Source organism: Nuphar pumila, chromosome 14 (assembly GCF_984573655.1).
Source record: "Nuphar pumila chromosome 14, dmNupPumi1.hap1.1, whole genome shotgun sequence".
Classification (NCBI taxonomy): Eukaryota; Viridiplantae; Streptophyta; class Magnoliopsida; order Nymphaeales; family Nymphaeaceae; genus Nuphar; species Nuphar pumila.
Window position 1 is genome coordinate 86,732,584 of NC_143262.1, and position 16,654 is coordinate 86,749,237.

Consider the following 16,654-nt stretch of genomic DNA (forward strand, 5'->3'; position numbering starts at 1 on the left):
GGGTTGGATGAAGTATGGAGAAGGAAGGGATTCAAACCATCCCAGTAAAGTTAAATGGGACAAACTATGCATATTGGGCTGATTTTTTGGAAATATTGGTGGTTGGAAAAGGATTGAGAGGCTATCCGATGGTTCAAAAACAAAACCTAAAGCTTTTGATGAGGGCTTTGATAAATCTATTGAAGAATGGGTCATAAACAATGCATGAGTCAAAGCTTGGATTCTTGGGTTCGTAGAACCGAGGATTGCCATGAACATTTCCAAATTTCATGAGGCAAAAGAAGCTTGGACATACCTCAAACAAGTTTATAAGGAAGAGAACTAGGCAAGACATTATCAACTCACTCAAGACTTGAGAAGTATGCGCCAAGGAAGTAAGACAATTGAAGAATTCTATTCAGAGATGCAGAGAATCTGGGATGCTCTTGCACTAATGGAGGGGCAAAAGAAATGTGTTTCTTACACTTCATGTCAAACTTGTTTGGGGCTACTTGATCAGCACAGGGAGACAGACAGATTCATTGAGTTTCTCATGGCCCTTAGACAAGAATTTGATGAGACGAAAAGTGTCATCCATTCGTGAGCCAAGTTACTGCTCAATTAATTGCAGAGGAGACTAAGATAAATTCTCTTGGATCTTTTTCACCTAGGGATAATGTCATAGTTATATACAAGCAGATGGGTGGCAGAATGGGGGGGGGGGAAAGAGGAGGTGGTAGGATTGGAAGACGAGAAGGAGATGGGACTTGGAGGAAGAGGTGACCTTCGCTCTGTTCAGTGTCATTATTATAAGGGTTTTAGTTATATAAAGAATTATAGTTCAGTTCTCAAGAAAAAGAAAGGAGGTGCATATGCAACTTCTATTGAGAGTGAGGGTGTAATACCAAAGAATGAGCATTAAGGTGGTTCTGCATTGATTGGTGGCGAAGTGATGGGTAGTGGGCAGCTTCAAAGACAAGAGCAGGTTCAATAGGAGATTCGGCATCAAATCCAGCAATTGCAGCTTATTGCTTAGTCAGATGTTATCCCTTCTTCCTCTGGGACTGATTTCTCAAGTATCTCAAGTCCTTCCTCTGGTTGGTTAATAGACTCTTGGGCTTCATACCATACCATATGACACCTCAAGAGTCTGTCTTAGCTAATTGTTGTCCCTGCAGTAGCATTTTTCACACTGCAGATGGTTCTTTTATGTTTGTCTCCAAAGTAGGTTCAATTACTTGTGATTTCTATCCTGGTAGTAAATTTAATATTTCTCAAGTTTATCATGTTTCATCCCTTACTATAAATCTTATCTCTATAGGAAAAATTACCAAACTTAATTGTAATGTTATCTTCTCCTTTGTTGGTTGTATTATGTAGGATCGGTTATCAGGAAAAAAGATTGAGATTGGCCATAGGAAAGAAGATTTGTACTACCTGAATTAGATTGACATAAGGGAGCAGAAGGAAGTTAGAACAGAATATGGGGATTCAGTTTTGGATGAGTATGTTTTGTGGCACCAAAGACTGGAGCATATTTTTAGTTCTAGGTTGCAAAGTTTAGTGTCCTCGAAAAGTTTTGGAAAATCCAAGCTAGTTGTATCAAATCATGTGAAGATTCGTCAAGAGTCATGCTCAGCTATTCAAGTCTAGTGATTGGGAGTCTGAAAGTCCTTTTGATTTGGTACATTCAGATGTATGGAGTCCTCATGTTATGTCAAAAGGAAAATCATCCTATTTTGTGACTTTCATAGATGATTGTACAAGGATTACTTGGATATACTTTATAAAAAATAAAAGTAGTCTTTTTGAAATCTTTAAAAGCTTTTATGTCATGGTTGAAAATCAATTTGCAGTTAAGATTAAAACTTTGTGCACTGACTCTGGTGGTGACTCTGGTGGTGAATACATTAGTTATGCGTTTGAAAGGTTTATGCAAGAAAGAGGTGTGGTTCACCCAAAGTCATGTTCGTACACTCCTGAGCAAAATGGCTTAACTGAGAGAAAGAATATACATATCTTGGAAACAACTAGAGTTCTTCTGTTTGGTGGAGAAGTACCTAAAGTGTTTTGGGCAGATGCAGTTCAACTGAGCATTTATCAGATAAATCGTATGTCTTCTAGAGTCCTTAAAGGCATATCACCCTTTCATAAACTATATGGGAGAGTTATAAACTATGATATGTTGAAAGTATTTGGTTGTGTATATTTTGTTTTGCTGGTTGATAGATACAGAGATAAGTTATCTCTTAAAGCTGTAAAATGTTGCTTTCTTGGTTTTTTTTAGGGTCAAAAAGGATACAAGTGCTATGATCTAATTGGAAAGAAAGTGTGGGTATATAGACATGTTTTTCAAGAGAATGTGTTATACTTTAGCCAGTATGGAGACAAGTCAAAGAATGAGAGTAACTTGTCCTTTTTGGTTCCCTTTGAAGAAAGGGAAGGTGGGAGAGAAAGAATAAAGAGTCAAGGGGAGAAAGTTCTAACTAAAGGAGATAGGTTTAGTCAGACCTACTAAAGGAGACATGAAGGTGTGATTGAAATTCTGTTTTTAGATCAAGTGGATGAGCAGAGAAGTGAAGAGGTCAATCTTGATCTAACTCCTTCGACAGCAGATCCGGGACAACAACAACAAAACTTAGAGTTATCATCTTCTTCTTCCTCATCTTCTGGTCAAGTACGTAAAAGTTCTAGACCTTCTGTATTTCTGTCTCATTTTGTGTCCTATGAGTCTTTTGTACCTCATCATCGCGCTTTCCTAGCCTTAATTCATTCCTATGTTGAGCATGAGTCTTATGTAGAAACCACAGAAAAGAAGGAGTGGCAAAGAGTCATAGTTGTTGAAATGAGTGCACGGGAAAGAATGCAAGCATTGGAACTAGTAAAACCTCCTGCCAAGAAAAATATTATTGGCAGCAAATGGGTGTACAAGGTAAAGACAAAGGCACATGGGTCAGTGAAGAGGTATAAAGCCACGTTGTTCGCTAAGGGCTACAGTCAATAGTTTAGAATTGACTTCGCGAAAAATTTTGCTCTTGTAGCTCATATGACCACTATTTGTACTCTTCTAGCAATGGCATTCATATAGCAGTGAGACCTTTGGTATGTCAAGAACGCATTCTTGAATGGGGACTTACAAGAAGAAGTGTATATGGAATTACCACAAGGATACTCGGATCCAGAAGGCAGAGTGTGTAGACTTCGCAGAGCCCTATATGGTCTCAAACAAGCACCTCGGGCTTGGTTTGAGAAGTTCAGCAATAAGGTCACTTTGTTTCGAGTAGAGTTATCACGATCCTGCTTTGTTTGTATCTTCCTTTGCTCTTGAAAAATGTATATCGCTTCTTTATGTAGATGATATGATTCTCACTGGAAATGACATAAAGAAGACTGAAGAAACCAAAAAGAAACTGGCCAATATATTAGAGATGAAAGATTTAGGGCGTCTGAAGTACTTTCTTGGACTTGAGATAGCCTACTATTCAAGGAGATTGTACTTATCCCAACATAAGTATGCTACAGATTTGGTTGTAAAAGCAAGATTGGCAAATGACTTGAAATAAGTAAATTCTCCCATAGAGGCAAATTTGAAGATGAGAGCTAATGATGGTGTTGAGCCAGAGGATCCTATGGTATACAGGCAATTAGTTGGGAGCCTTACATATTTGACCATATCTAGACAAGATATAACACACGCAATCCATGTAGTAAGTCAATTTATGAGTATTCCCCGATCAGTTTGCTTGGCAGCAGTAACTATCCACTATGGTATGTTTTTCTCGTCTTCGTCAGGCAAAGAGTTGAGAGTCTTTTGTGATTTTGATTTTGAAGGCTCTACTAGGGATCGTCTTTCCACTACAGGATTTTATGTGTTTCTTTAAAGCTCCTTGATCTCATAGAAGAGCAAGAAACAACAAAGGATGGCCTTGTCTACTGAGAAGCATAATACAGAGCGATGGCTCAAGTTGTAACTGAGGTTATTTGGATTTGATGGCTATTAAGATAATTAGCAATTCCATGTGAAAAAAAAACTCAACTATATTGTGACAATATGAGTGCCATTCATATTGCAAAGAATCCAGAGTTTCATGAACACACTAAGTGATAGATTTCACTAGGATTTGTCACACGTGAAAGAGAGATGAAAGAGAAAGGAGTTGTGGTTGTCACGATTTTCAATAATGAAATCGTGACCTAAAACATGTATATATATCATTTGTTTACAGTATGGGTCGGGTCTGATATATTATCCAGACCTGGAATAGAAAATAACAAATACAAGTAAAGAATTCATAGACAAATAGACTTTTTCACCCCCCCCCTCAAGTTGATCATGGTGTTGAACCATGAACAACTTGCCTTTAAGTGTCCAAAAACGATCCTTGGTCAAGCCTTTTGTGAATATGTCTGCAACTTGTCTTTCGGTGTTAACGAATTCGGGCTCGATCTCTTTTTCTTCAACCTTTTATCTCACAAAATGTTGATTTATCTCAATGTGCTTGGCACGACTATGATGGACCGGATTGAATGACATGTTGAGAGCACTTTGATTGTCGCACAGCAAGACAGACCGAGATATCACTTCTCTCACTTCAGTTAGCAAATGTCTGACCCATGTAACTTCAGCAGTAGCGGCAGCCATAGATCTGTACTCAGCCTCAGTACTTGATCTAGCAATGGCCTTTTGTTTTCTACTGCTCCAGGATACTAAATTTCTTCCAATGAAGATGCAATATCCTGATGTAGACCGTCGTTCATCTGGATCTCCTGCCCAGTCTGCATCACAATATACAGTAATCTCGCGTATGTCCTTGCCAGATGGTTTTGGAGAATATATCAATCCATCCCCAACTGTTCCTTTCAGATATCTGAGTATCCTTTTAACAGCCTCCATATGTCCAGTACGCGGTTCATGCATGAACTGAGACACCTGATTGACTGAATAAACAATATCAAGTCGAGTGAATGTAAGATACTGTAACATCCCTATTAGACTGCGGTACCTGGTAGGATCCTTACACAAGTTTTCATCATGAGCGCTCAGTTTTTGGTGAAGAATACTTGGAGTCCCTAGAGGTTTTCAATCCTTCATACCTGCTTTGGTTAGAACGTCCATCGTATACTTGTGTTGGGTGAGGGCCAACCCATCAGCTCGGCTATCAACTTCAACTCCAAGAAAATAACGCAGGGCACCAAGGTCTTTTATTTTGAATCTCTGACTCAGTAGTTTCTTGACTTTTTTGATATGATCCTCAGAGTTTCCTGTGATGACAATGTCATCAACATAAACTAGCAATAAGGTGATCATATTTTGCCCTCTAAAGATGAACAATGACTGATCTAGTAGGGAGTGAGCAAAGTCATGCTTCTGAATCTCAAGAGAGAAGCTATCAAACCAAGAGCAAGATGCTTGCTTTAGGCCATAGATAGCCCTTTTTAGTCTGCATACATTTGTCTTACAATCTTCCTCATAGTATCCAGGTTGTTGTTCCATGAAAACTTTCTCCTTCAAATCTCCATGCAAAAATGCATTCTTAACATCAAACTGACTCAGTGTCCATCCATGTTCAAGAGTTAAGGAAAGAATTATTTGAATCGTTCTTATTCTCACAACTGGACTAAAGGTCTCATCATAGTCTTGACCTGCTTCTTGTGTGAAACTCTTTGCCACGAGTCTTGCCTTGTATCGTTCAATGGTCCCATCTGGTTTATACTTTATTTTGTAGACCCATTTGCATCCTACCACATTTCTGTCAGGCGGTCTGGGAACAATTTTCTAGGTTCCACATTCATGCAAGGCTTTCATCTCATCATTCATGGTTTCTGCCCATTTCTTAGAAGTGGTTGCCTGGTAGTACATAATAGGTTTATCCTCCTTGTTGAGAGCAGTCAAAAAGAGTTGAAAATCTATAGAGAAATTGTTGTAGCTGATTCACCTATCAATAGGATGCCACATGCGAGTGGATCTCCTGGCATCAAGGGTGTATGAGGAGGTAGGTGCAGCCTCTTGACCCCGATTTAGGAGTCCTGAAGTAGTTGTTCTCTATCTAGTGTAGGAAATGCCTTTATACCTTCCCAATTCCAATGGTGGTGCTTCTTTACAGTTCTGCAATTCCGATGTACCAACGATCGTGGGACTCTCTTCTTCATGTTGCACAGAGTCTGAAAGACATTTTTCATTCGAACTATGAAAGAGCTCTGAATTCAGCCAAGGGTAATAAACTTCAACTGAGGAAGAGGACATGTCACCTGTGCCAATTTTATGATCGAAGTTCAGCTCGTCAAAAACAGCATTTCTCAAGATTTTGATATGTCTACTAATGGGATTATAACATCTGTATCCTTTGTAGTCATCCGCATATCCCACAAATCTACACTTCTGATCCTTATCCCGAAAGTTGTTTCTCAAGGACTGATCAATATGCACATAACAAACACATCTAAAAACACGTAAGTCATGATAATCAGGATGAATTCCAAAAAGGCAATGATAAGGAGACTTGTTTTTTAGGACAACTATGGGCAGTCTATTTATCACATGTATAGCAGAATGAAAGGCTTTTGTCCACAGATTAGTGGGAAGATGACTGGCATGAAGCATACTCATCGCACTTTCAACCAAGGTTGTTAAATGCGATGAGGCGAAGCGAGGCGTTGAGCCTGCGCTTCGCCTCTGAGGCGTATGCCTCAGGTACTAAGGCGTACGCCTCTCACAACTGGTATGGAAGTGAAGCGGTGGGAGGGGAGGCATGGAGCGGCGGAGGAGCAGTTGGCCGGCACGTGGCGGTGGATCCACCGGCACTTGGGGTTAGCACAGTCGGCGAATCGGGCGGAGGAGGAAGACTTGGGGATGAAGGAGGGGATTCTGGAAGTTGATGAGGGGCAATTTGCGCATCACAGCACGCCTCAGTACCTTGAGCGTGCGCCTCGCCTCTGAGGCGTACGCTTCAGGTACTGAGGCGTACGCCTCTCACAACACTGCTTTCAACAATATGCCTATGTTTTCGCTCAGCAATCCCATTCTGTTGTGGCGTGTGTGGGCAGGACACTCTTCTTTCTATCCCATTATTTTAAAGAAAGGCAATGGAGTCATTGGATGTGAACTCTCCTCCTCCATCACATTGAAAAAATTGAATGGACTCGGAGAATTGATTTTTTACTAAGGACAAGAAGTTATGAAACAAAAGAAAAGCTTCAGACTTATTTTTCATGAAGTATATCCAGGTGTATCGAGAGTAACTGTCAACAAAAAATAGATACTACTTGCTTCCAGATCCAGAGATGACTGGAGCAGGCCCTCATACATCATAACATATTATCTCAAAAGGCTTTGAAGCTCCCTTATTAATTGAACGAAAAGGTAATACAAGACTCTTGCATAAAAGACAACTGGAACACTTTTGACTTCTCTCTTCCACCTTGAGACTTTCTTTTGGAATGAGATTATTAGAAACAAGTTTCTCAATAAAATGACTCCCACAATGCCCTAAACGACCGTGCTATAGAGAAGGCTTATTATATTCAGAAATACTAAGAACATTTTCAGAAAGACATGACTCTAATGAAGACTTCAAATCCGGGTGAGCAGGACAGGCAGAATGACATGATCTTCTTGAAAGACATACATATTGCCTTGTCTCTTTCCTTCAACGAATGTTTCCCTCGTGCGAAGGTCCTTGACATGCACAGAAAAGGGAGTAAATTCGACTGAAGCATGATTATCATCAACAAGTTTAGAAACAGAGACAATATTTTTCTTGATATTGGGAGCATAAAAGACATTAGAGAGTTCAAGAGTAGAATGTGTCATGGGGATGATAGACTTTCCAATGTGAGTAACAGGGTTGTAAGATTCATCTCCAGTGACAATCTTACTTCTTTCAAAATAGGGAATAGGTTTGAAAAGTTTACCTGCATCACCGGTCACGTGAGTTGCTGCCCCAGAGTCAACGAACCAAGTTCCTTGTTCATTCTGCTTTCTGCTTTATATTCAATCCCGACAAGGCAGACATTAACAATTCTTTAATCTCTCCACTGTCTTTGGTGCTGCTGGACTTCCTTTTGGATGTTGCCTGTGAAAAAGGTGTTTAGGTGTACGGGTCTCGGGTCTGGATATCAAGACTCCAGACCCGCCCCTTGTATGTACGTTACTATTGTTACTTTTGTTTCTTTTCTTCGAGTCTGGATATTATAATGGATCCAGACCCATATTGTACATTCAAGTATTAATATGAGTTTTAGGTCACGATTCCTTTTAACATAGAAATCGTGATAGCCGCAGACCCCTCTTGCTTCTCTTCTTCGTTTCTCGCTCTCTCCTTTCTCGATACCGATACAGGTGGAGATTCTAACATGGTATCAGAGCCGAGATCCATCTAAGGGCCGAAGAGGTTTCCGACAGGTGCGACGATCAGAGATTTGAGGTTTCCGTTCCCTCCCTTTCTACTCTTCTTCATTTCCTTTCTTCTTCTCTCATTCTTCCCCTCTTTCTGAAATTTTCTGTGTACCCACATCTCATGTGGGCTTGATATTCTCGTGGATCTGAGATTCACGAGAATCTTGTTCACGTGAACCCAGACCGTGAAAAAGGGGTGATTGTATTTCACGTGAATCGCTGAAATCGATTCACGTGAAACACCAAATCAATCACGACCCCTATTTCAAATCTGTTTTCATTTGATATTATCTGCTTGATCTCCTTTTGTTGATATTATTTGTTTGATCTCTCTTTTGCCCAGTCTCCTCCACGCATCTACTTTTACATATTCAAATATTTCAGCTTTTCTCGTGATTTTTTATTATTTCTGTTGTGTAATTTCCCTCCTGATTCTCATTTTCTATACTTGTCTGAAAATGTATCTAACGTGTGAAAGTGTTTTTCATCACATCAATCTCGCTCTTTGAGTGTATAGAAAAAGGTTCAGTCTCTCTATTCTCTGAATCTGACAGCCTGTGATCTCCTGTTCATTAAAAAAAAAAGGTTGAGCATTTCGTGAACACTCTTGTTGAATTTTATTCTCAATGGACCCTTATTCCTCTCAATCAAATCTTTCTTCAAGTTTTCTCAACCAACTCGTTTCTGAAAAGTTGACTACCTCAAACTTCTTGATTTAGAAGAGACAAATTATTCCTTTTATAAGGAGCCAAGGTCTCTTAGGTCACCTGGATGGAACCACTCCAGTCCCACCAAAATTTGTCCCGAGAGAAGAGAAAGATGATAAAGGGACGAGTTCGATCGTGTATGTCAAAAATGCAAAATTTCTCAACTAAGAAAGGAAAGATCAATCAGCTGTTGCATACATCACTTCTACCCTGTCTCAAGAGGTCCTTGTTGCCATCCCTGACAATTGTACAACACTGCAACTCTGGGAGCGACTGGTTCAAACGTATTCACAGGTTTCACAAGCGAGGATGGTTTTTCTCATAAGAGAATTTCAGTTGCTAAGAAAAGATTCCATGACCATCATGAAATATTTGAACAATATAAAGATTATCACAGATCAACTTGCAGTTATAGGATGTGTGGTAAGTGACAGTGACATGGTACAACAAACTCTGAGTGGATTGGGATCTGACTACAATATGATAGTCACTTCACTATTGTGCCTCCCTATCCTTCCTACCTTAGATGAGCTACGAGCTAAATTGATTCAGTATGAAATGACTCTGAAGGGTTTCTCTGAAAAAACTCACATTCACACAAATTCTCAAAAAGTTTTTGCCACATGAGTGACTTATGGTAGAGGACGGACGAGGAGGGCAAGGGCGAAGTGGACACGGAGGACGTGGTCTGCTTCCCATTCCCAATATGTTAACTCATGCGCAAAGACAAATATTCATCCCCACTTGCTTCCTTTGTAACAAAAGGGGGCATATCAAGGCGAATTGTTGGCATAATCCAGAAAATAAAGGAAAGGGTCCACAGATAGAAACCAAAAGAAAGTTCACAAATATCAGAGACAGTAGAGAGATTAAAGATCTGCTGACATCCGCCTTGTCAGAGTTGAAATTGAAGCAGAGTGATGAAGGTACTTGGTTTGCCGACTCAGGGGCAGCAACTCATGTGACAGGCGATGCAGGTAAACTTTCTAACCCTATTCCTTATTTTGGAAAAAATAAGATTGTCACTGGAGATGGATCCCACCATCTTGTTTCTCATGTTGGAAAACTGTCATTCCCATATCATATTCCACTCTTAAACTTTCTGATGTTCTTCACGCTCCCGACATCAAAAAAAAATATTGTCGTTGTTTCCAAACTTATTGATGATAATAATGCTTCAGTTGAATTCACTCCCTTCTCTGTGCAGGTCAAGGACCTACGCACGAGGGAAACATTCGCTAAAGGAAAGAGACGAGGCAATATGTATGTCTTTGAAGAAGCTCCATGTCATTCCGTCTACCCTGTTCATCTGGATTCGAAGTCTTCATTAGAGTCGTGTCCATCCTCTTCTGTCAATGTTTTTAGTATTTCTGAATGTAGTAAGTCTTTCTTATGGCATAGTCGATTAGGACATTGTGGGAGTCATTTTATTGATAAACTTGTCTCTAATAATCTCATTCCAAAAGAAAGTCTCAATGGGAATGAGAGAAGTCAGAAGTGTCCCAGTTGTCTTTCATGCAAAAGTCATGTATTGCCTTTTCATTCCATTAATAAGAGAGCTTCAAAACCTTTTGAGATAATTTGTTCTGATGTATGGGGACATGTCTCAATTATTTCTGGATCTGGGAGCAGATACTACATGATCTTTGTTGATAACTATTCTCGATACACTTGGATATATTTCATAAAAAATAAGACGGAAGTCTTCCTTTTGTTTCAAAATTTTATTTCCTTGGTTAAGAATCAATTTTCTGAGTCCATCCAATTTTTTCAATGTGATGGAGGTGGGGAGTTCTCATCTCGTAATTTTATTTCTTTTTTTCAAAATAACGGAATAGAAAGAAGGGTGTCCTGTCCACACACCCCACAACAAAATGGGATTGCTGAGCGAAAACATAGGCATATCGTTGAAAGTGCCATGAGTATGCTTCATGACAATAACCTTCCCATCAACCTATGAACAGAAGCTTTTCATTCTGTCGTTCATGTCATAAATAGACTGCCTATGGTTGTTTTGAAAAATAAGTCCCCTTATATTTGTCTTTTTGGAGCTCACCTTAGTTATCACGATCTGCGTGTCTTCGGATGTGTTTGTTATGTGCATATTGATCAGTCCCTGAGAAACAAGTTTCAAGACAAGACTCAGAAGTGTAGGTTTGTGGGATACGCAGATGACTACAAAGGATATAGGTGTTATGATCCAACCAACAAACGCATCAGAATCTCAAGAAATGTTGTCTTTGATGAGAAAAAATTTGATCATAGTACTGACACAACGGATACGTTCCCCAAAACAACTGAAGTTTACTATTCTTGACTGAGTTCAGAACTTTTTACTAGTTCCAATGAAGCATGTTCCCCAGATTGTGTGCAACGAGAAGAAGTGATGTTTGAGAACACTGGGACATCGGGATCATAGAATGAGAAAGAAACACCATCATTCATACCGGGCATATACAAAGGCATTTCCTATTTTAGACAGAGACCGAAAGCATCAAATCATCCAGATCATGTCTCAATCACCGATCCTATTCTCTCTCACACTCTTGAAGTCAGAAAATCAAATCGCATACGACATCCTATTGACAGGTGGGTCAGCTATAACAACTTCTCCTTGGATTTTCAGCTCTTTTTAACTACACTCAATAAGGAAGATGAGCCCATTATGTACTATCAGGCAGTCACTTCTATCAAATGGGTAGAAGCCATGAATGATGAAATGCAGGCATTGCATGAATGTGGAACCTGAGAAGTTGTTCCTAGACTGACAAAAATGTTCTCGGATGCAAATGAGTCTACAAAATAAAGTACAAGCCATATGGAACCATTGAACGATACAAGGCAAGACTTGTAGCAAAAGGGTTCACTCAAGAAGCAGGGCAAGACTATGATGAGACCTTCAATCCGGTGGTGAGAATGGGAACAATTCGAATTATTCTTTCCCTGGCTGTTGAACATGGATGGAAGTTGAGTCAGCTTGATGTGAAAAATGCATTCTTGCATGGGGATTTGAAGGAGGAAGTCTATATGGAACAACCCCCTGGAACTCTACTATTAATTTATGTTAATGATATTGTCATCACAGGAACCTCTGAAGCTCACATCAAAGAAGTAAAAAACTTACTAGGTCAAAGATTCAAAATGAAAGATCTCGGTGTCCTGCGCTATTTTTTTGGTGTAGAAGTTGATAACCAAGCTCATGGCTTGACGCTCACTCAACACAAGTATACCGTTGATGTTCTCAGCAAGGCAGGCATGAAAGACTGCAAACCTCTAGGAACTCCAAGTGTGCTTCACCAAAAACTCAATGCTCATGATGGAGATTTGTGTGATGACCCCACCAGGTATCGCAGTCTAATAGGAATGTTGCAGTATCTCACATTCACTCGACCCGATATTGTTTATTCAGTCAATCAAGTGTCTCAGTTTATGCATGCACCACGTACAGGATATATGGAAACGGTTAAGAGGATACTTAGATATCTAAAAGGGACCATTGGGGACGGATTGATATATTCACCGCAGTCATTGGGCAAGAATGAGCACGAACTTACTGTATACTGTGATGCAGACTGGGCAGGGGATCCCGATGAACGAAGATCTACATCAGGATATTGTCTTTATTGGAAGGAATTTAGTCTCTTGGAGCAGTAGAAAACAAAAGGTTGTTGCTAGATCAAGCACTGAGGCTGAGTATAGATCAATGGTTGCAGCTACTGCCGAAGCCACATGGGTCAGGCATCTCCTAACTAAAGTGGGAGAAACGATTGCTCGCTCTACCTTGATGTGTGACAATCAAAGTGCTCTCAACATGTCATTCAATCCAGTTCACCACAGTCGTGCTAAGCGTATTGAGATTGACCAACATTTTGTAAGACAAAAAGTTGAAGAAAAAGAGATTGAGCCTGAGTTTGTCAACACTGAAAGACAAGTTGCAAACATATTTACAAAGGGCCTGACAAAAGATCGTTTTTGGATGCTTAAAGACAAGTTGTTCATGGTTCAAAACCATGATCAACTTGAGGGGGGGTGAAAAAGGTGTTTAGGTGTACGGGTCTCGGGTTTGGATATCAAGACTCCAGACCCGACCCACATCCACCTATTGTATGTACGTTACTATTGTTACTTTTGTTTCTTTTCTTCGGGTCTGGATATTATAATGGATCCAGACCCATACTGTACATTCAAGTATTAATATGAGTTTTAGGTCACGATTCCTTTTAACATAGAAATCGTGACAGTCGCAGACCCCTCTTGCTTCTATTCTTCGTTTCTCTCTCTCTCCTTTCTCGATACCGATACAGGTGGAGATTCTAGCAGCCTGATGAGACTTTCCTTTATTTTCAAGATTATGCCAACAATTCGCCTTGATATGCCCCCTTTTGTTGCAAAAGAAGCATGTGGGAATGGGTCTTGATCCCTAAGTAACGGTGGGAGTGGGAAGTAATTCACGTCCCCCGTGTCCATTTTGCCCTAGTCCTCGACCATAGGTCATTCATGTGGCAAAGACCTCTTGGGTATTCGTATGAGTGTAATTATCCTCAAAAAAGCCTTTCAGAGTCATTTCATACTGGATTAATTTAACCCGAAGCTCATCAAAGGTGGGAAGAGCAGGCAAACACAGTAATGAGGTAACAATCATGTTATATTTTGATCACAATCCACTCAAGGTTTGTTGCACCATATCACTGTCGCTCACTGCATATCCTATAACCACAAGTTGATCTGTGATAGTCTTCATCTTGTTTAGATACTCCATGATAGTTATGGAGTCTTTTCTCAGTAGCTGAAATTCTCTCTTGAGAAAAACCATTCTTGCCTGATAAACTTGTGAATAGGTCTGAACCAGTCCCTCCCAAAGTTGCATGGCTGTGCAATTGTCAGGAATTGCAATAAGTACCTCTTGAGAGTGTAGAGGTAACGTACGCGACCACTGACTGATCTTTCTTTTCCCAGTTGAGATATTCTGCATTTTTGACATACACAATTGAGATTGCCCCTTTATCATCCTTCTCTTTTCGCGCAACAAATTTCAGTGGAGCTAAAGCAGTTCCATCCATATGGCCTAAGAGACCATGACTCCTTATAAAAGAAATGACTTGTCTTTTCCAAATCAAGAAGTTTGAAGTGGTCAATTTTTCAGAAACAAGCTGATTGAGAAAACTCGGAGAGGCCAGATTGGGAAGAATGGGAGGAGTTCATAGCTTAAGGTTAACAAGGTGTTCACGAGATGCACAGTCCACTGCTTGAGAAACTTGTTGGTCGTCCCCCTTTTTTTTTGCTGTGATAAATGCATAAAAGGGAGCAGAACAGCTCACGATGAACAGACTTTAATAAATTGCAGTTGGGAACTATGTTAGTTCAAGAACAAAGGGTTTCGTGAATATAGAATTTAACAACAGGTGTATTTCATGCACAACAATTTGCAGACATGACGATTTACAGGCACAACGATTTATATGCACAGCGATTTGTGGACACAACGATTTGTAGGGACAGCGATTTGTAGACACAACGATTTGTAGGCACAACGATTTGTAGCCACAACGATTTGTATGCACAACAATTTGTAGGCACAACGATTTGTTGACACAACGATTTGCGTGATTCAGCAATCAAGAAATATGGTATTCCAGATCTGATACTGATGGATGGTCAGATATGATTGTTTCAGACAAGGTTTGACAGAAATAGGAATTGCGAGACCAAGAATATTCATGATCAGATCTGAGTATTTCAGATCTGACAGAATAAGGAAGTGCAAGACGGAGAATATGCGCGATCAAGAAAATTTGGGATCTGACGTAAGGATTGAATATTTCAGATCTGACGTATGTACACGATCAGATCTGAATATTCAATACAAACCGTGAGACGAGAATAAAAAGAAGAACCGAAGTCTTTTAGGTCTAACGCAGATCCACGTCAAATCTGAATATTCAGGCACGAAGAATAGTAGAGTAAATGAAAGAAGAAGAAGGTGGAAGAAAAGTGTGGAAGAAGAAAACCTCTTGATTGGATGCAGGTCGATCTCTCAGGTCAAGCAGCTTCGAAGCCCTAGAAGGATCTATGCTTTGATACCATGATAGATTTCACTAGGATCTGTCACACGTGAAAGAGAGATGAAAGAGAAAGAAGGAGTTGCGGCAGTCATGATTTCCAATAATGAAATCGTGACCTAAAACATGTATATATATCCTTTGTTTACAGTATGGGTCGGGTCTGATATATTATCCAGACCCGGAATACAAAATAACAAATACAAGTAAAGAATACATAGACAAATAGACTTTTCACTAAATACATTTAAATAGATTGTCATTATACAAAAAGAGCTTATGAATATGGAATTATAGTTTTAGAGTATGTCAGCTCAAAGAATCAAATTGCATATGTGTTTACAAAAAGTCTTTCTCCTTTGCATTCAATTCTTTCCTTTCCAAGCTTGGAATGAGTCCTTTACATCCTTCCAAGTTTGAAGGAGAGTATTAAAAGTATATGTAATATAGTGTGGCATAGTACTATGTAAAGTAATCTTGTATTAGTTAGTATGTACATACCTCATTAAGAAGGGGGCATACTAGTCATTTATCTCCTTTTACCTTTTTGCTATACTAAAGGGGGTTGACCCTCTAAGTGAGTTAAGTTTTTCACTCATGACATCAATAGAGAAACTAGTTATCTCCTCTAACCCTAACCTCTTTCCACTTCTTCCTCACATTTTCTAACATCGATCACATACTAAGCATTTCATAATTAATGGATTATAAGACTTATTTAACATAAAATTTCAAAACTAAATAATCAAGGTGCTTATCATTTTGCACAAAATTATACTATTAGTTTAGTTAAACTGTTAAAAGGCAACTTGGTGAGCTTTATGAGATGAAGGCTCAAGCATTCTTTAGCATATTAGCCTTGAAATTGCTTGCTCAAGATGTGATTACATCTGGTCTCAATATAAGTATGCTTTAATGCCCCAATTAAAGTTCTCATGAAACTTTGATCTACTGATGGAGAACTTCTCACTTACCTTATCGCCACAGCAATTAGTAGAAGATACTATAATCGATGCCCCAAATAAAGTTCTCATGAAACTTTGATCTACTGATGGAGAATTTCCCACTAACCTTATCAAGTACAAAAAGTTGATTGAGAGCTTGATCTATCTAACCTGTCAAGACCAGATAATAGCAAATGTTGTTTATGCTGTTAGTCAGTTGATCAAGGCTCTTAGATTAATCTATTTGGCTACTGTTGGATCATTTTATATGTTTGAGATACCATGAGTTATGTGTTATTCTTTTATTCTTCTCATTTAGAGAATAGGGTATATCCAAGTCCAGAATTTGGAGGATCAACCCATGATAGGAGATCTACTATTGGTATTTGTACTTTTCTTGGGAACTCCTTGCTCTCTTGGAAAAAAAGAAAACAAAAATCAGCAGCCTATGTCCAAATCAACTATAAAGGCTGAGTGGTCATGTCCCAAACTATTTTTGAGATTGAGTGGCTTTGTTGGTTGCTCACTGACTTTGGTGTTATCGTGTTTTTGGACTTATAACTCTTTATC

At 39.4% G+C, this 16,654-nt stretch overlaps 1 protein-coding gene across 4 annotated transcripts in view; it reads right to left on the bottom strand.

Moving 5' to 3' along the window:
* The window catches only part of LOC149817249 (small RNA degrading nuclease 5-like), a 37,841-nt gene that overhangs the window by 6,140 nt on the left and 15,047 nt on the right, over positions 1-16,654 (bottom strand). The window lies entirely within an intron of this gene.